This window comes from Scylla paramamosain, chromosome 44, assembly GCF_035594125.1.
Source record: "Scylla paramamosain isolate STU-SP2022 chromosome 44, ASM3559412v1, whole genome shotgun sequence".
NCBI classification, from domain to species: domain Eukaryota; kingdom Metazoa; phylum Arthropoda; class Malacostraca; order Decapoda; family Portunidae; genus Scylla; species Scylla paramamosain.
In genome coordinates, this window is record NC_087194.1 from 4,697,515 (window position 1) to 4,719,082 (window position 21,568).

A 21,568-nucleotide genomic window follows, 5' to 3' on the forward strand; every position below is an offset into this window, starting at 1 on the left:
TGTTACTGCTTCTATTACCGTTCTTGTCGTGGGAAAAGCTTACTTAACTACCCTTCTCCTTACCCTCCCCCTCTCTCTCTCTCTCTCTCTCTCTCTCTCTCTCTCTCTCTCTCTCTCTCTCTCTCTCTCTCTCTCTCTCTCTCTCTATTTTTCACTTCATTTGTATTCTCGGCAAGAGACCACTAACACCACCACCATCACCATACCACCGTCGTCACCACCATCACCACCACCACCACCACCACTACCACTACTACTACTACTACTACTACCACCACTACCACGGTCCTAATTGCCGCTAACGAGGCCAACAAACCAGGCAATTAGTGAATGAATGTAACTCGCCAAACAAACACGGAGAGAGAGAGAGAGAGAGAGAGAGAGAGAGAGAGAGAGAGAGAGAGAGAGAGAGAGAGAGAGAGAGAGAGAGAGAGAGAGAGAGAGAGAGAGAGAGACCTATGACCCACTAAATATTTGTACTACTTTCAACCTAGAAACAACATTCCGGCCTCTTCCTCCTCCTCCTCCTCCTCCTCCTCCTGTACTATCCTGTCTCTCTCACAAATAATTAACGTAGAATAGTCTCCTAAATAACCTTGTAAGAACCTCAGTGTCTGTTGCGTTGCAGTTTGGATGTCATTTGTATTTTTCCTCCTCCTCCTCCTCCTCCTCCTCCTCCTCCTCCTCCTCCTCCTCCTCCTCCTCCTCCTCCTCCTCCTCCTCCTCCTCCTCCTCCTTCCTCTTCATTGTTACCATCATGTTCTGTAATTTATCTTTTTTATTTTTACATTTTCTTCCACGTAACAGTAGTAATAGCAGTAGTAGTAGTAGTAGTAGCAGTAGCAGCAGTAGTAGTAGTAGTGGTAGTACCCTTTCTTCTTATCTACACATTTGCAGCATTCTCTTTACCCTTTCTTTAGTCAGTTTCATCACCAACTTAATTTCCTCCCACTTCTATTCATTCTTTCCCTATTCTTCGTTTTCTTCCGTAAATTGGGCTCGACAGAAGAACCACGCGCCTAAAAACGTTTCTTGGTAAGGGAACGTTTTTCTGCGCGAACGTTTTTGTGCATGACGGTGTTGAACGTTGTTAAGGGCACGTGTTGACATTTGAACGCAGGTGAGAGAGAGAGAGAGAGAGAGAGAGAGAGAGAGAGAGAGAGAGAGAGAGAGAGGGGTGGAAAGAACAGTATAATTTCTCTCTCTCTCTCTCTCTCTCTCTCTCTCTCTCTCTCTCTCTCTCTCTCTCTCTCTCTCTCTCTCTCTCTCTTCCATAATCTCATTTTAAGTTTCTTAGTTAAAGTTATAAAAGATGATAATGAAGTTACATAATGAATCACAATGAACTTCACAGCCTTCTACTACTACTACTACTACTACTACTACTACTACTACTACTACTACTACTACTACTACTACTACTACTATTTATTATCATTATTATTTTTTTTACCTTTTATTTTTTTATTTTTTTCTTTTTCTACTCTTGTTTCTCACTCTCCTCTCCATCGCTCCTCTGTTTACAAGTGGTTTGCAATTTTGTAGTATATTGATCAGCGGAGGAGTAACATAGGGGAACACAAACGAAGAACAAACAGCAGCAGATCCTTTGGTCGTTACGAGGCTGTTCATGTTAAGCTGATCCATCTAATCTGAAGTATGTTGCGTGGTGTGTTTGTGTTGAGTTAAATTAGGTTAAGTTAGGTTAGGTTAGGTTAGGTTAGGTAGATTAGGTTAGGTTAGGTAGATTAGGTCTGGTTAGGTTATTTTACGTTAGGTAGTTAAGTTAGGTCGTTAGTTTAGGTTAAGTTAGGTTAGGTTAGGTTAGGTTAGGTTAGGTTAGGTAGATTAGGTTAGGTTAGGTTAGGTTAGGTTAGGTTAGGTTAGGTTAGGTAGATTAGGTCTGGTTAGGTTATTTTACGTTAGGTAGTTAAGTTAGGTCAAGTTAGTTTAGGTTAAGTTAGGTTGGGTTCTTCAGGTTAGGTTTGGGTATCTTACTAGGTTAGGTTAAGTTAGGCTATGTAAGTTAGGTTAGGTTAAGTTACGTTTGTCTAATTTAGGTCAAGTTCGATGAGGCTAAAGATTTCGGTGATAAGCGAGAGAGATAAGAGAGAGAGAGAGAGAGAGAGAGAGAGAGAGAGAGAGAGAGAGAGAGAGAGAGAGAGAGAGGAACAGGACAGGACAGGAGGGAGGGAGGGTGGGAGGGAGGGGTGGTCAGGCAGCGCAGAGTCTAAGAAACGGATGAAGCGGTTAGGTGCAATCAGCGGGGCAGTCAGCTGAAGGAGGGCCAGGCACACAGACACAGCTTGCTAAGAGGCAGCGGCATCGTTTTCTTCGTTCAGTCCACCGCCAGTCACGAGGGAGGCTGGACGTATAGCTCTCTCGCTCACCACCACCACCACCACCACCACCATCGCTGCCAGTCACTCATCCCATTCACTCTCGACGATCCTTCTGAAACGTTAGTCTCTAGTTCTTAAGTTCGTGTGTATGTGTGTGTGTGTGTGTGTGTGTGTGTTTTACTTTTTTATCTATTTTTATTTGATTAGTGTGTTTGTGGGTGTTTAATTGGCTTTTTTTTTTTTTTTTTTTTTTGTGTGTGTGTGTGTGTGTGTGTGTGTGTGTGTGTGTCCATTTTCCGTCAATGAATAAGATGTGTAAAAATCTCGTATAAGTAATTCTTGTCTTGTCATTATTATTATCATGTGTCAAAAGTGTTAATTTTATCATCATTTTTATCATTACTATTATTATCATCATCCTTCTCTCACCAGTATTACGTTTTTTTTTTCTCTCTCTCTCTCTATTCAAGTCCCACATGATAGTGTTTACTTTCATTTTCTATAACTGACATGTATCCCTCCACCTGACTCAGTGGCAGTGCATCGAGGGAGTTAAGTTTGATTAGGTTGGGTTAGGTAAGGTTGGATTAGGTAAGGTTGGGTCAGGTTAGGTTAGGTTAGGTTAGATTATGTTAGGTTAGGTAAGGTTAGGTAAAGTTTGGTTAGGTAAGGTTATGTTAGGTAAGGTTTGGGTTAGGTAAAATTAGGTTAGGTTAGGTTAGGTTAGGTAAAGTTTGGTTAGGTAAGGTTATGTTAGGTTAGGTTAGGTTAGGTAAGGTTTGGGTTAGGTAAAGTAAGGTTAGGTTAAGTGAGGTCAGGTCAGATCAGAATAGATAAGGTTAGGTAAATGTTACGTCTCTCTCTCTCTCTCTCTCTCTCTCTCTCTCTCTCTCTCTCTCTCTCTCTCTCTCTCTCTCTCTCTCTCTCTCTCTCTCTCTCTCCTAGACTGATAGTGCGACTTTAGTTTCAGCATTTCTGAGTTGCCAGTGAAAAATTCAGACTTCACTCGTGTTTTGTTGATGTGAACCGTGACTAAACTGTGTGTGTGTGTGTGTGTGTGTGTGTGTGTGTGTGTGTGTGTGTGTGTGTGTGTGTGTGTGTGTGTGTTAAACTCTCTATTTTTTCACCAGGACTTTTTTCAAAGGCCACTGAGATGATTAGTCAGTGTTGTCATGTGGTGTTTTTTTCCATAACTGATGCAATGTCCTTGTCGAATTATCACTGGAAACACCCACCCTTGGACACCTAAATAACTTCCTTTACAGCTTGATAGACTATCACAGGAATCATGAAAGCAACCTTGAAAACCCCAGTTAACATCTATTAAAGCAGCCTATCTTACCATTGGAATCATCAAAAAAACACTCGAAAAGTCCAGTACCTTCCATTAGATCCATTAGACAATTACTAAAACCATAAAAACCACCCTTGAAAATCCTTAGAGCCTTTTAAACTACCAGTCATGAAATCTCGAAAATTCCTTTGAAAACTCCCTTGAAAACCCCAATAGCTTAGACCTAACTCTGCTAACACGACATGCGAAAATTCTAAGTGTTCGCTGCCACGTCCGTAGACGGGAACAAGTGAGATGGGATTGTGTATGATATAAGAGTTTGTGGTTAGGACAGTGAACAGTTTTATGAGGAAGTAGCTGTGCCGATAGGTGTGCATTTTGGCTGCTGGTGAGACTGACGTGATTACATACAGGTGTGAATTAAATTGTTCGTGAAAAGGAAGGTGAAAAAGAAATAAATAAAATGGAATGAAACGAAAATGGTAAATTGAAAAAAAAAATAGATTAATAAAATGAAAATAAATGAATAAATGGGAGTTAAAAGAGGAACGAGCGAAAATTAAATAACATATATACATTAACAGATAAAATGAAAATTGATAAATAAATAAACAATAAAATAGCAAAAGGAAATCACTGTGTGTGTGTGTGTGTGTGTGTGTGTGTGTGTGTGTGTGTGTGTGTGTGTGTGTGTGTGTGATTAGCCAGCATGTTTTTTATATCTAGTTTTGTGAATTTATATATAATCTTAGTGATCCTCAAGTTATTTTTAGTCCTACCTGGATGAGGTCAGGTGCGGTTGGAGGGGAGGGCGAGTGGGGGGAGCAGGTGAACTGGACAGACAGGTAGTAGCAATTTTATATCAATACCCACCTATCGTCTTATCCTTTTTTTTTTATCATCCTCTCTATTAATTAAGATAAGACTAAAATAATGGGCTCAGTCTTGATGGAGTGATCGGTTCTTATGTGTTGGAGGGAAGGTGTAGATATGATGAAATGGTGATGGGAAGGGGAAAGAAGGGGGAGGAGAGGAGATGGGTGTTTGGGAGAGGGGTGAAACTGAAAATGGAAAAGACAGACAGACACATGATGAAATAAATTAAATGATAGACTAGGGGAAGAGGGAATGAGAGATGAGGGAAGTGAGAGATAGATAGATAGATAGATAGATAGATAGATAATAAAGGCATCATGGAAGAAATTAAAGGATAGACTGAAGGAGCGGGAAAGAGTTGCGATGCTTTGATTAACAGAGGTAGGAACAGACTGAAGGATAGACAGAGGCGGGAATAGACTGACAAACTGTGGTGAAGGGGAGAATTATGATGAGAGAGGCGGGGATAGATTGAAAGGTAGATAAAGACGGCAAGAGAATGAGAGATAAGGTAAGGAAAGAATTGTAATGATAAAGGCAGATGAAAGGATAGATAAAGCTGAAAATAGAATGAAAAAAAAAAAGAGTTGTAATGATAGAACAAGGAATAAAAAAAAAAAGAGTAAAAAAAATAATGAACAGCAAGAATTACAAGTCTATTTATAAATCAAAATAAAGAAACGAAACAGGAGACTTACCTCGAATATCTAACAGTGGGATACCGGCAATGTTTCTTAACGAGGGTGAGGGAGGAAATGTCAGTGATAAGTGAATCAGTACCTGTGCCTACCTGCCATTAGAGCACACCTGTGGCCGCTCATTCTGGCCGTGAGGGACTGATGGCGAGAACATCTGCGTCAGTATAAGAGCGGGGAAGATTGCTCCGTAACCTGTATTTAAACCCGAAGTACTGTAATATATAGTGCAGTGCTTAGGTATATTGTCCTTAAGTTAATTTTTATTTCTGTATGTCTGACGGGGGAATGAAACTGTTATTTATTATTATTATTATTACCAGGTGAGGGAGGGAAGGGAGGGGGAGACGAAGGAATTACGGTAGAGGAAAGATGGAGGGGGAAAAGGGGAAGAGGGAAGGATGTTGGCGGAGGGGAGGTGGGGGGAAAGGAAAGGAGTTACGAGGAATAAAAGGGGCGGAAGAACCATGGCGAAGGGGAAATGGGAGAGAGGAAAGAGGGGGAGAGGGAAGTAGTTACGAGGAATAAGGGAGGGGGTGATCATGGCGGAGGGGAAGAGGGAGGGGAAAGACGAGTAAGGGGAAGGAGTTACTATGGATATAAGGGAGGGAGGGAGATAACGAGAGAACACCTGAAAACTCCTGACGAAGGTGGGGAGTGGTAAAGGGGAGGAAAAACAACCCTGGGTGGGGAAAGGCGGTGGTGGCGATAGTGGCGGGGACAACTGTGTGTGTGTGTGTGTGTGTGTGTGTGTGTGTGTGTGTGTGTGTGTGTGTGTGTGTGTGTGTGTGTGTGTGTGTGTGTGTGTGTACTGTCCACTGCCCACCTTGACTGAAAGTGTATAGACCCGAATCTGTCAACACGTCAGACTGGATTCATAAAGGAGAGTGTCGTCAGAGAGAGAGAGAGAGAGAGAGAGAGAGAGAGAGAGAGAGAGAGAGAGAGAGAGAGAGAGAGAGAGAGAGAATACTAGTTATACCCAAGTCACTGAGATGCTGGGGCAGTGTGAGACGAGGAGGGCAAGACTCAAGGCAACACAGCGCAATGTACTTAAATTCAATAAATGGTGCTTTCCCACGCCGAGAGAGAGAGAGAGAGAGAGAGAGAGAGAGAGAGAGAGAGAGAGAGAGAGAGAGAGAGAGAGAAGCGAGGCCGAAACGAGGGGACTAGTGGCGGTGACAGGGCTTTGGCATTACCAGAAAGACACACACACGCACACACACACACGCAGCAGTGGTGGTAGTAGTAGTAGTAGTAGTAGTAGTAGTAGTAGTAGTAGTATTGGTAGTAGTAGTAGTAGTAGTAGTAGTATTGGTAGTAGTAGTATTGGTAGTAGTAGTAGTAGTAGTAGTAGTAGTAGTAGTAACAACAGTAGTAGTAGTAACAACAGTAGTAGTAGTAATAGTAGAAGTAGTAGTAGTAGTAGTAGTAGTAGTAGTAGTAGTAGTAGTAGTAATTGTAGAAGTAGTAATTGTAGAAGTAGTGATAGTAGAAGGGGTAGTAGTAGTAGTAGTAGTAGTAGTAGTAGTAGTAATAGTAGTAATAGTAGAAGTATTATCATTAGTAGTAAAAATAGTAGAAGTGGTAGTAGTAGTAGTAGTAAAAATAGAAGTAATAGTAGTAGTAATAGCAGTAGTAGTAGTAGTAGTAGTAGTAGTAGTAGTAGTAGTAGTAGTAGTAGTACTGCAGAGTTTATTGACCACACAGGAGAAACCAAATTCAAATCACGTGTTTATCCTGACACTCAACAAACTGGTTCCCTCCGCAGTACCTAGCAATACCTACACAAGCGGTTAATATTGTGACCGGTTAGGAATGCTTGAACTCACCTGGCGGGGCGGGGAGGGCGGGGAGGGAGTGGCAGGTGTGGTACAAGGGGCGTGGTCTGGGAAGCACGTGGGGGGAAGGGAGACATGAGAAGCGAGAAACATTAGGTCGTTCGGGGAGCAAGGTTAAGGTTTTCATTGTAGTCAAAAGTGAGTGGTGAAGAAACTCAAGGTGATGGCTTCCCTCAGGCCACCGGCGAGTCCACACCAGCGGCCCCACTGGTGTGTCTGCGCGTGCTGGAGTGTTGGTGTGTAGCCAGGCAGATGAAGGCAAGGCAAGTCAAGTGAAGTGAGGTGAGGTTAGGTTAAGTTATGTTATGTTAGGTTAGGTTAGGTTAAGTTATGTTAGGTTAGGTATGTTAGGTTAAGTTAGGCTAAGTTATGTTAGGGTAAGTTATATTAAGTTACGTTAGGTTAGGTTAGGTTAAGTTAGGTTAGGTTATGTTAGGTTAGGTTAGGTTAGGTTAGGTTAGGTTAAGTTATGTTATGTTAGGTTAGGTTAGGTTAAGTTATGTTAGGTTAGGTATGTTAGGTTAAGTTAGGCTAAGTTATGTTAGGGTAAGTTATATTAAGTTACGTTAGGTTAGGTTAGGTTAAGTTAGGTTAGGTTATGTTAGGTTAGATTAAGTTAGGCTAAGTTATGTTAGGGTAAGTTATATTAAGTTGCGTTATTCTAGGTAAGGTTTGATTAAATACAGTTAGGATTAGGTTTGATAAAAATACAGTTAAGTTAGATTAAATAAGGTTTGATTAAATACAGCAATGTTAGGTTAGGTTACTTCAGATTAGGTTTAATTAAATACAGTTAGGTTAGGTTAGTTAAAGGTAGATAAGATTAGGCCACGGGTGTGTTTGTGTTTAGAGTGGGTGTGTAGCCTGACAGGTTTGGGAAGGTAAGGTTAGATTAGCTAAGGCAAGTTCACGTTTAATTAGGTTAGATTAGGTTAGGTTAGGTTAGGTTAGGTTACATTAGGTGAAGTTATGTTAGGTCAGATAAGATTAAGTTAGGTTAGGTTAGATGCAGTTAGGTTAGGTCAGATAAGATTAGGTTAGGTTAATTTAGTTCGGTAATGTTAGGTTAGGATAGGTTAGATAAGACAAGTTCACATTTGATTAGATAAGGTTAGGTTAAAATAGGTTATTTTAATTAAGCTAAAGAAAAGTTTAGGTACGGTTGGTTAAGTTGGGAATTTGGTAAGTGACATTTAGGTTAGATGAAATTTAATTAGCTTTAGTTAGGTAAGGTAATATTGACCTGCGTAAGATTATGTCAGTTAAGGTCAGGGCAAGCACGTTTATCAAAGTTCAGATTTTATTAGATAAATTTAAGTTAAATAAGTTATGTTGGATGAAGTCAGGCGTGATTAAGGTTAGGTTAGGTTAGGTTAGGTTAGGTCAGGTTAGGGTAGGCTAATTAGGTGAGACAAGATTAAGTAAGGTAAGGCCAGTGTAAATAGGTTAGGTCAGGTTAAGTTAGCTAGGTGAGGCAAGATTAGGTAAGGTAGGGTCAGTGTGAGTAGGTTAGGTTAGATTAGGTTAGGTTAGATGAGGCAAGATTAAGTAAGGTAGGTGAGTAAGTTAGGTTAGGTTTAGTTTGTCAGGTGAGGCAGGATTAGGGCCAGTGTGAATAGGTAAGGTTAGATTACTTAGGTAAGGCAGGGTTAGGTAATGTAAGGCCAGTGTGAGGAAGTTACGTTAGGTTAGTTAAGGCAGGATTAGGTTAGTTAAGAAAGTGAGATGCAGCGAGGCGCGATGTTGACATTTTTTTTTTCCCTGTAAGAGCGGCACTGGCCAAGGGAAACAAAATCTATATATAAAAATGGATTGACGAAAACTATTGATAAATTTTGAATGTTGAATAAAAGGTGTGCGTGTATTAGGTGCGTGTTGACTTAATGAAGGAAGATAGCTTTGTTTAGTGGTGGTAGGTGAGAGGAACACAGGTGACAGGTGGTGACAGGTGTACAGGCTATGACAAATGACAGGTGGTGACAGATGACGTGATGACAGGAGGTGACAGGTGACAGGTGGTGACGTGTACAGGAGACAGGTGTTTATAGGTGGCTACATGTGGTGACGGGCGGCGTGTGGTGTGTTTATATCCCGAGGAAAGTGGAGAGCCTGGTGGTGGCCTCGTGTCCTCCTTCCACCGCCTGACCTTGCCTCACATTACCTGCTTTCACAATGTTTACTCCGTGGCCGTTACGTCAGGCGCCTGGTCTTGCCCCGCGGTCCAGCTTCTGTTCCTGACCACTTTGAACTTTGATCGGAACTCACTTGAAAGGCCACAAATGATTAGTTACGTTCCCAGGGTGTTTTTCCATAGCGATGCTAATTTTGTCTTGAAGGTGTTGCCAGAATTATGAAGACACTCCTGAAAACCTTAACTTTCACTAATGCTTGTTTAACCTTCAATAAAATCATGAAAGCAACACTGAAAACTTTATTTACTTTCACCTGTCTCAAATCTTAACTAGAATCATGGAAAGCACCCTTGAATACCTTACTAACTTTCATTGGAATCATGCAAGTACCATGAAAACCCCTATAACTTTCACTTGAGCTTCTTAAACTTTCACCGGAATCATGAAAGCACTTGAAAACCCTAATAACTTTCACTCAAGTCTCTTAATCTATCACTGGAATCATCAAAGCACCCTTGAAGACCTAATTACCTACAGTGTACCAAGCTGGAGGTAATAAGGTTAGGAGGAACGTGTGGCAATAGAGACACAAGGCGGAAGCTATGAACACTTGTGGTAAATAATCGCGCTGGAGTGATTTGATAACCAACACGCAGATTGTAGGTAACGTACAAGTGTTAATTCCCAACTGCAATGCGATACTATTTTTTTCAGGGTTAGTCTTTTCATTGCTCCTCATTTTCGCGTTTTGATTATTGTTGCTGTTATTGAAGTCTTTTTGGTGACGGAAGCCTTGTTGGGACGAAAAACCAGTCTTTTCAGTGCTTCTCTTCTTGGAATTTTGATTTATATTGCTGTTACTGAACTCCCTAGGTGGTAGAAGCCATATTGGGACGAAGAGAGTAAGAGTATGTCACGCCATGTAGGAGACGGGGACAGACAGAGAGACAGAGAGGTGTGCAGATTTGTCACACCAGAGAGGGTCAAGATGGGCAAGCCGCCAGTCACAGGTACTCGTACATGAAGCCTAAAAAGCTGTAATGCATTTCTTTCCTTCTCTATTTCCCATCAAGTTTACAGATATTTCTTTGTATTTTCAAGGAACTTTCAACAACATGGTTCTTGTAACTTCTGTAGGAGGAGGAGGAAGAGGAGGAGGAGGAGGAGGAGGAGGAGGATAGAGAGTAAATCAGTACCTCTTCCCCTCCACCTCTTCCCCTCCTCTTCTTTTCCCTAATCAAGATACTCGTACACTGAGGAGAGGCAAAGGAAGAGAGGGAAGACTGAAAGAGGAGGTGGAGGAAGAAGTAGTGAGGGTTGTTTGATGTGTGGTATTGTTGTTAAATATGGATCCTTCCTTCCATTCTTCCCTCCTTTACCTCCCTTCTTCTCTCCCTCCTCTCTCCTTCCTCTTCTCCCTCCCTTCCTTCCCTCTCATTGTGCCTTTCGTTAGTCTCCACTGTGACAATTCCCTTCCATTCTTTCGTTGTATTTTTCTCTCCTTTGTTTCTTTATTTCCCTTTCTCCCTCCTTCCTCTCTTTCTGCCTCCTCTTCTTCCTCTTCTATTCCTTCCCTCTCATTGCGTCTTTCGTTATTTCTACTTTGTTCATTCCCATTCATTCTTTCGTTGTATTTTTCTCTCCTTTATTCCTTTCTCTCTATCCTAGCTCCCTCCTTCCTCTCTTTCCCTCTCTTCTCTCTCTCTCTTCCATTCCGTTCCTCCTTTATTCCTTGTCATTCTTTCCCTTCATTTTCATCTCTTCCTTCCTCCTTTCATCTCCTCTTCTTTCTGTTCCCTGTTACTTCCCTTTCTTTATTATTTAATTTCGTTTTTCATTCCTTCCTCGCCATTCTATTCATTTCATCTGTTCCTTCTTCCCTCCTTCGTTATTCTATTTATTCTTTATTCACTGGTATCTTCCCTTCTCTCTGTTTCTCCTTCTTCTCCTTCTCCTCCTCGTCTTTCATTACCTACTCATCTTCTCTCCGTTTATCTTCATTTTCCTTTCATCCTCTTTCCTCCGTGGCGAAAGGTTAACCATACAAACAGTCATTGGATAAACAAACAGACGAACATATAAAAGAAGGTGGCAAAAAAAATATTCATTAAGAGAGAGAGAATATTTCGGAATTTTTTATTTTTTTATTTTATTTTATTTTTTGACTTGGAAATATATGTAACTGAGTCTCGGCGTGTGGAAAGATGACTGCTCTCTCTCTATCTCTCTCTCTGTCTCTGGTGGTAATGGTAGTAGTATCAACAGCGGTAGGTAGCAGTTAATAGTAGTAGTAGTAGTAGCAGCAGCAGTAGTAGTAGTAGTAGTAATAGTAGTAGTAGTAGTAGCACTGTTCTTACTACAACTACCTTTACGTAGCCATCAGAGAAATCACCTCGAGTCGTCCTTCACCATATCTACAGCGCATCTAGTCAGCGTTCACACAGCTAGTCATCAGATCTCATCTCATCCATTAAGAGAGGAGAGACGTCTTCATCAGTAACTGTGAACCATAAGATTACCTTTACTACTGCTACTACTACTACTACTACTACTACTACTACTACAATAACAACAACTATGATTGCTATTATTACTACTACTACTACTACTACTACTACTACTACTACTACTACTACTACTACTACTACTACTACTACTACTACTACTACTAAATACACAATAACTCTCTCTCTCTCTCTCTCTCTCTCTCTCTCTCTCTCTCTCTCTCTCTCTCTCTCTCTCTCTCTCTCTCTCTCTCTCTGTCTGTCTGTCTGTCTGTTCATTAATGACATCTATGATCGTGTGTCGTTAAGGTGGTTAGATGATTAGGTAACTTCTTTTTCACTTTGGGGCAATTAACGGTACCTAGTGAAAATGGCAACGAGTGTGGGGTTAACACACACACACACACACACACGTATACACACACACACACACACACACACACACACACACACACACACGTATACACACACACACACACACGTATACACACACACACACACACACACACACACACACACACACACACGTATACACACACACACACACACACACACACACACACACACACACACACACGTATACACACACACACACACACACACACACACACACACACACACACACACACACACACACACACACACACGTATACACACACACACACACACACACACACACACACACACACGTACGTAAGGGGGGAACACAAGTTGACTGTCTGATTGACTGAGTGACTGACTGACTGAGTGACTGACTGTCTACTGAAGGAGATAAAAGAAAGGAGAGTGACGTAGGAAACAGGAAGGAAGGAGAAACATTGGGTGTTGATGTTTATGGGAAGTGTGTAATGACTGGCGGACACACACACACACACACACACACACACACACACACACACACACACAGAAAGGGGTGGGGAGATAATTGTCGGACTGAGAGAGAGAGAGAGAGAGAGAGAGAGAGAGAGAGAGAGAGAGAGAGAGAGAGAGAGAGAGAGAGAGAGAGAGAGAGAATTACAGCTCAATTCATGCTCATACGGGTGGTGAAACGCTCTCTCTCTCTCTCTCTCTCTCTCTCTCTCTCTCTCTCTCTCTCTCTCTCTCTCTCTCTCTCTCTCTCTCTCTCTCTCTCTCTACCCCACCCCACCCCCTTCTACCCCCATCCCCCTCTTCCACCTACTTCACACACCACACACACACACACACACACACACTACGCAGGTCACTTTTCGGAAGGCACGGTCACCATCCGCGAGGAACGCTTAAGGGAGGTAGCAGGGAGGACACAGGGAGGGTAACGTCCTACATCCTGCCGCCCGGGAGCCTCCATTGTTGGGTGGCGGAGACGAGAGGCTCAGTGACATTGATGGGAGGACTGTCAGGGGGTGGGAGAGAGAGAGAGAGAGAGAGAGAGAGAGAGAGAGAGAGAGAGAGAGAGAGAGAGAGAGAGAGGGGAAGGTAGATGCAGTGTTGTTTTTCTCTTTTCTCTTTTCTTTTTTCACTCGTTTCGTCGTGTTTCTATCTTTCTTTCGCCTCATTGGTTCTCGTGGGTGTTACTGCAGTCTGCGAAGGTTTTATTGAAAGTTATTGGGTTTTGCAAGAGTGCTTTTGTGGTAGGAGTGATAGTCCTAGCAGGATTTGTTGAAAAATGTTGGGATTTGCAAGGATGTTTTTGTGTTACGAGTGAAGGCGTTGATGGGCTTCATTGAAAATTATTGCGATTTTCAAAGGTGGTTTCCTGATAATTTAGGTGGCAGTATTGAAAGTTATTATGGTTTTCATGGATGGTTCTATGGTTCTAGCGATGGTTTAACAGGCTTCAGTGAAAGACACTGGGATCTGAAAGTGTGTTTTTTTGTGTCTGTAATGACAGTCTGACAGGATGTAGTGGAAATTACTGGGGTTTGCAAGTAAGTTTATGTGGTTCTAGTGAGTTTAACATGCTCTAATGGAGGTTACTGGTGTTTTCAAGGGTGTTTTCGATATAATGACCTAACAATCCAATGACTCACGTGACTAACAACCTCAGTCACAGGGAGTTTCGTTAGGGACAAAACGTCTGCTGCTGCTGTTTACTGTTCCATTTGTGTTATTGAGGATGTGTGACAACTGGAATGTGTTTAACTACTCCGCGTGTGATTAGCAGCCAATTTGGTTGTTATCTACGTTTTGTTTCGTGTTTCTTTACTGTTTCTATGATGATATACTGAATTAGTTTTATTGTCTGTCCGTCTGTCTCTCTCTCTCTTACTTTTTCACTTTTTCTTTTTTTTCTTGTTTTATTCCTTATTCTTTCTCTTTTTTTTATTTTATTCACATTCCTGTTATTCTTCCGTAACGTATCCTTTTTGTTTCTTAATACATGACTTTCCCTCTCTCTCTCTCTCTCTCTCTCTCTCTCTCTCTCTCTCTCTCTCTCTCTCTCTCTCTCTCTCTCTCTCTCTCGGCCTAAGACTGGTTCGAGCAATACGTAGAAAAAAATTGAGTACGTACAGGTCATTGCCTCCTCCTCGTGTTCTGCTTGTTTTTTTTGCTTTAAGCCTCTCATTGGAGGTCACAAATTTCTCTCTCTCTCTCTCTCTCTCTCTCTCTCTCTCTCTCTCTCTCTCTCTCTCTCTCTCTCTCTCTCTCTCTGTGACGCGTTTGCATTTTTATTATCACCTCAACGGTTATTTTCTTTCTTTCCTCCCTCCCTTCCCTTCCAATATCCATTATTCAGGGCAGAGGTGGATTGTTTCTCTCTCTCTCTCTCTCTCTCTCTCTCTCTCTCTCTCTCTCTCTCTCTCTCTCTCTCTCTCTCTCTCTCTCTCTCTCTCTCTCTCTCTGTGCCATCTTATATTTCTTTAATTCCTTTCTCCCTCCTCTAATTTGCTATCAACGCACCCTCTGTCTCTTATCTCTTATCTCCTTTTTGTTATCTTCTTTTCTCCTCCCCTCTCTTTGCTCCACTTTCGGTTGTTATCTTCCTGTTCTCAATCATGAACACACACACACACACACAACACACACACACACACACACAGTCATAGTAGTAGTAGTAGTAGTAGTAGTAGTAGTAGTAGTGGTAGTAGGAGTAGGAGTAGGGGGAGGCAGTAGACACCTGCCGAAACGATAAGTACTCCCAGTGAGGTGTGCAGCACTGTTCAGGGGGTGCTGTGAACTTATCATTAAACCCAGCTGTGACCTCACTGAACGTTTCCCTTTGTGTCTCACAACACAAGGGGGCAGTCACAGCCTGCCCTCTAAAGACAACTCTCTTCCTCCACACAAAACTACAAGCACCTAATAACACACACACCCTTCACTCAAAATTTCAAAATCATCATGGCGACTCCTACACCAGCCTCGGAGTCCTCATCTGGGGAGGGGACCACAAATGTCCCCAGGTCGGACTGGTCTTCTGACGACGACCCTAAGTGTCTTGACACCCCCCTCAACTTTTTTTCTTCATTAACTTCTGCAACATTCGCGGTCTTAGATCTAATTTTCAATCTGTAGAACACCACCTCTCCTCTTCTAAACCTCATCTTCCTTTCCTCACTGAAACTCAGGTGTCTGAGGCAACTGACAGTAGCTTCTTTTCTGTTCCCTCCTACTTTCTCTATCCTCATTTTCGATCCAAAGCTGGATGTTGCGTTTATGTGCGCAATGACTTAACCTGCTCTCGTGCCCACGCTCTTGAATCTTCAGAGTTTTCCACCATCTTGCTACCACGACAGAGTCACTCTCAAACTAAATTTATCTGTGCTGTATACCTCTCACCTAACTCCTCTGACTATAAGAAATTCTTTGACTACTTAACTTCCAAAGTGGAGCACATTCTGACCCTCTTCCCTTTTGCAGAGATCTCCATTCTTGGAGACTTCAATGTTCACCACCAGCTTTGGCTTTCCTCTCCCTTCACTGACCATCCTGGTGAACTAGCCTTCAACTTTGCTATCCTCCACGACCTAGAGCAATTGGTGCAACACCCTACTCGTATTCCTGACCGTCTTGGAGATACGCCCAACATTCTTGACCTTTTCCTGACCTCTAATCCTTCTGCTTATGCTGTTACCCTCTCTTCTCCGTTGGGCTCCTCCGATCACAATCTCATATCTTTATCTTGTCCTATTGCTCCAATCCCTCCTCAGGATCCCCCTCAACGAAGGTGCCTCTGGCGTTTTGCCTCTTCTAGTTTGGGGGACCTGAGGAGGTATTTTGTTGATTTTCCTTGGAGTGACTACTGCTTCCGTGTCAGAGACCCGTCTTTGTGTGCTGAGTGCATAACAGAGGTGATAGTGTCTGGCATGGAGGCGTACATTCCTCACTCTTTTTCTCGACCTAAACCTTCCTAACTTTGGTTCAATACAGCCTGTTCTCGTGCTATACATCATAGAGAGGTGGCCCACAAAAGGTACTTAAGCCTTCCATCACCAGAATCTCATGCACTTTATATTTCTGCCCGGAACCATGCCAAGTCTGTTCTCCAACTAGCCAAAAACTTCTTCATTAACAGAAAGTGTCAAAACCTTTCAAGATCTAACTCCCCTCGTGACTTCTGGCATCTAGCCAAAAATATCTCCAATAACTTTGCTTCTTCTTCTTTCCCTCCTTTATTTCAACCAGATGGCACCACTGCTATCACATCTATTTTTAAAGCTGAACTCTTCGCTCAGACCTTAGCTAAAAATTCTACCTTGGACGATTCTGGGCTTGTTCCTCCCTCTCCTCCACCCTCTGACTATTTCATGCCACGTATTAAAATTCTTCGCAATGATGTTTTCCATGCCCTCGCTGGCCTAAACCCTCGGAAGGCTTATGGACCTGATGGGGTCCCTCCTATTGTTCTCCGAAACTGTGCCTCCGTGCTTGCACCTTGCCTAGTCAAACTCTTTCAGCTCTGTCTGTCAACATCTACCTTTCCTTCTTGCTGGAAGTTTGCCTACATTCAGCCTGTTCCTAAAAAGGGTGACCGTTCTAATCCCTCAAACTACCGTGCTATTGCTTTAATTTCCTGCCTATCTAAAGTTTTTGAATCTATCCTCAACAGGAAGATTTTTAAACATCTATCACTTTACAACCTTCTATCTGATCGCCAGTATGGGTTCCGTCAAGGCCGCTCTACTGGTGATCTGGCTTTCCTTACTGAGTCTTGGTCATCCTCTTTTTAGAGATTTTATGAAACTTTTGCTGTTGCCTTGGATATATCAAAGGCTTTTGATAGAGTCTGGCACAAAGCTTTGATTTCCAAACTACCCTCGTACCGTTGCTATCCTTTTCTGTGTAACTTCATCTCAAGTTTCCTTTCTGACCGTTCTATTGCTTCTGTGGTAGACTATCACTGTTCTTCTCCTAAATCTATTAACAGTGGTGTTCCTCAGGGTTTTGTCCTGTCATCCACTCTCTTATTATTCATTAATGACCTTCTAAACCAAACTTCTTGTCCTGTCCACTCCTACGCTGATGATACCACCCTGCACTTTTCCACGCCTTTTCATAGACGTCCAACCCTTCAGGAAGTAAATAGTTCATGCAGGGAAGCCATAGAACTTACTTCTGATCTTTCTAGAATTTCTGATTGGGGCTGAGCACACGCTGAGCAAACTTGGTATTGTTCAATGCCTCAAAAAACTCAATTCCTCCATCTATCAACTCGACACAACCTTCCAGACAACTATCCCCTCTTCTTCATTGACACTCAACTGTCCCCCCTCTTCTACACTGAACATCCTCAGTCCGTCCTTTACTTATAATATGAACTGGAAACTTCACATCTCATCTCTAGCTAAAACAGCTTTTATGAAGTTAGGTGTTCTGAGACGTCTCCGCCAGTTTTTCTCACCCCCCCAGCTGCTAACTCTGTACAAGGGCCTTATCCGTCCATGTATGGAGTATGCTTCACATGTCTGGGGGGTTCCACTCATACTGCTCTTCTAGACAGGGTGGAATCAAAAGCTTTTCGTCTCATCAACTCCTCTCTTCTAACTGACTGTCTTCAGCCTCTCTCTCATCGCCGCAATGTTGCATCTCTAGCTGTCTTCTACCGCTATTTTCATGCTAACTGCTCTTCTGATCTTGCTAACTGCATGCCTCACCTCCTCCCGCGGCCTCGCTGCACAAGACTTTCTTCTTTCTCTCACCACTATTCTGTCCACCTCTCTAACCCAAGAGTTACCCAGTATTCTCAATCATTCATCCCTTTCTCTGGTAAACTCTGGAACTCCCTGCCTGCTTCTGTATTTCCTCCTTCCTATGACTTGAATTCCTTCAAGAGGGAGGTTTCAAGCACTTATCCTTCAGGTTTTGACTACTGCTTTGGACCCTTTTATAGGACTGGCATCTCAGTGGGCATTTTTTTTTCTATTGGATTTTTTTTGCCCTTGGTCAGTGTCCCCTCCTACATAAAAAAAAAAGTAGTAGTAGTAGTAGTAGTAGTAAGAATATTGACCTCAGAATCACAAGTTACACACACTCACACACACACACACACACACACACACACACACACACACACACACACACACACACACACACACACACACACACACACACACACACACACACACACGATAAGAAAAAATCTAGATTCCTCCAGTAATACGAAATAGTAATATATCTATTGGTCAGTCATAGAGTCAGTCCAAGCAGTAGCGCGTTCAAGACCATGTGAGGCTCAAGATATGGAAAGAAATTAGTTCTGAAATAGTGGTAGAGTTTTTTTTTTTTTTTAATGTAAGAGGACTCTGGCTTAAGGCAATAAAACCCTGAAGAAATCCCCAAAGAGTGTAATGAAAAGGGTGCAGCCACATGCAGGTAGGAAAGGGTCTGTTCCTACCTGTCCCTGCCTACCTATGCTTAAAAGAGGTATCCAGATTTTGAGAAGTGCCTTGAAAGATTAGAATAGACTTAGTAATCAAGATATTTCGAGCAGCAGCGTGTTCAAGCTTGATAAAGTGAAAGGTAGAAAGCAATCGGTATTCAAAGAGTGGTACATGACTGAAAAAATAGTCTAGATTAGATAAACTTATGGATGGGGATGATAAACTGGTGTTGACAGGTCTTTCATACAGGGACTGCCACGTGTTCTTGTGTTCATACCTCTACTACTGTTACTACTACTATTACAACTACCACTACTACCACGCATATTATTAGGAAGCCTCGAAAGATTAGACAAGTGCTTGGATGGGCGTGACAAATGGGAGTAGGCAGCCGTGTTTTATATAGGGACTGCCACGTGTAGGCCTGATGGCTTCGAGCACTAAGCCTTGTGATCTTACATTCTTACTTCGGATAGAGCCGGTACTGAGATGTAGTGAAGGCGTGAACAGTCCCCACTAGTGACTGATCCGCTGGTGCCTGTCCCCGTGCGTTCTGAGGCTAATGGTCAATCTGTCAGGTTTGGATCGTAATGACATGTTAGTTAGATCACCGCAGGGCACGGCAGATCACGACTACCCCACGTGATTCCAGACACACACACACACACACACATACACACGCACACACACACACACACACACGTGGTGGTCAACAAAAGAGGAGGTCATGTCGCTTCAGTGTTGCCGTGCCCTTCCACTTGCTTCGTCACGCTCAGAGGAATGACGCCAGAGAGAGAGAGAGAGAGAGAGAGAGAGAGAGAGAGAGAGAGAGAGAGAGAGAGAGAGAGAGAGAGAGAGAGAGAGAGAGTCCTTAAACTTTTTCAAAACTACTACAACTACTACTACTGCTTCTACTACTACTACTACTACTACTACTACTACTACTACTACTACTACTACTACAACTACCACCACTTGTCGAGTCACTGCCGTTGTTCTGTGGGGAATGACGCAGCGGGAAGGGAAGGGTGAGGAAGGGCAGGTAACTTACAAAAGGTACATTTCTCTGCGTCATTACCTTTGCGACTAAATTACAGGTTAGGGCCAGGTGAGAGGAGAGTGTGTAGGGGAGGTGAGGTGGTGTGCACACGTGAGGCGGGAGCTTCTACTACTACTACTACTACCACTACTACTACTACTACTACTACTACTACTACTACTACTACTACTACTACTACCAGCATCAACACCAACACCAGTACCACCACACCGTCCACAACCGTCCACCTTCCTTCACAACCTCTCCACGTGCCCACACACACATACACACACACACACGAATGGTGGAGGTGAAATCCTAAGTTCTTATCATATCATACTGAAGTGTCCGTCCGTCTGTCTGTGTGTCTCATTACCTATCTTTATGTTCCTCTGTGTGTGTGTGTGTGTGTGTGTGTGTGTGTGTGTGTGTGTGTGTGAAGCTTCTGTTGATGATAATGACGCTAACAACGGTAATAATGATGTTTGTGACGATGATAATGATAATGATTACGATGATGATAATGACTACTACTACTACTACTACTACTACTACTACTACTACTGTTACTGGTACTAGTGATAATGACGAAGACTAATTATAAAAACAATAGCAAGGATGACGACAAATAAAATAATGGTGTGATGAGTGAGGAGGGGTGTTCTGAGTGTGGAAGCAAGCGGGAAGACCAGATGGTGATGACAGTGGTGTTGACACGACCTGGAAACACACCTTTATCTGTTTTTTTTGGAAAAGAGAGAAAGGAAAGTACACAGATAAGCAGGCAGATAGGCAGACAGGTAGACGGACGGACAGGCAGACAGACAGACAGACAGACATATCGAAAGGCAGACTGATATGAAGACAGATGGAAGAAGACAAACATTTGAGCACGATAGATGGATAGACAGATAGATAGACAGACATAGATAAATAGATAGATAGATAATAGACAGAGATAATAGAAGCAAAGATAACATAAACAAAGTTAGACAAACAGAAATGAAACAAAAAATGAAGAAGATTAGAGGAAGAAAAACCTGTATTTTGCTGAGCTAGAGAGATTGGTCAGCGGAATACGAGGAGGAGGAGGAGGAGGAGGAGGAGGAGGAGGAGGAGGAGGAGAAGACCCGCCAGCTATTCACAGACCTTGAGTTGTACCTTACCCACACCTGAAAAATGTTGCCCCCACGTGGTCCACTCACCTGCCCCTTGTCACCCCCACGTGGTCTACACCTGCCCATCCATCCCTGCCTCTCATCACCACGCCGCCCGTCACCTGTCAGGAGTGAAGTGTCTTGTTTTGCTGCTGTGTTTTGTGAAGATTTCTTGTTTTTCATTTTACCTTCCATGTTTCTTGTTTTGTTTTGCGTTATCATCTGTTGTTTAATGTTGTTTTTTTCTTTTTTGTTTGATTTCTCTCTCTTTCTCGTTTCGTTTTTGTGGACTTTTATTTATTTATTTTTTCTATTTTTTTTCGTTTGAAGTTTACTGGTTTGTTCTTCTTCCCTTTAAATTGCAAGTTCTGTGCCACCTTTTTCTTCGTTTTTTTTTTTTCATTTTAAGATGATTTTTTTTTTTCGTTTTAAATATAATGGCTTACTTCTTTTTCTTTCATCGTAGATCTTATTCCCTTATCCCCGAAACGTAAGGAGGCTAAGCGAAGCAGGATGAGTTAATGAGAGCGTCACCCCGTTACATGTCTCGTCACACCTGTTACCTGTCATGTAGGTGACTTGATAAGGGCTTGGCAAACTCCCCGCGCGTCAGAGGCCCGTATTCAGAAACGCTTTGCTTTGTCACCACAACTATTTCCAAAGGTCACAGAGATGATTAGCCTAGTTTTCAAGAATGTTTCTCCTCTTAATAATATAAGAATCTTGTCAATCTGTCACTAGAACCATAAAAACACCAACAAAGGCAGTGTCACTTCACTACTACTACTATTTCCAAAGGCCATATAGATGATCAGCTGGGTTTTCAGGATTGTTTCTCCTGTTGATATAACAATCTTGTCATTTTGTCACTAGAATCATAGAAACTCC

General features: G+C 42.5%; 1 pseudogene; it reads left to right on the plus strand.

Moving 5' to 3' along the window:
* The first annotated feature begins 2,254 nt into the window (after nucleotides 1–2,254).
* LOC135093863 (alkaline phosphatase-like) overlaps nucleotides 2,255–21,568 on the plus strand; it is a 38,304-nt pseudogene continuing 18,990 nt past the window's right edge.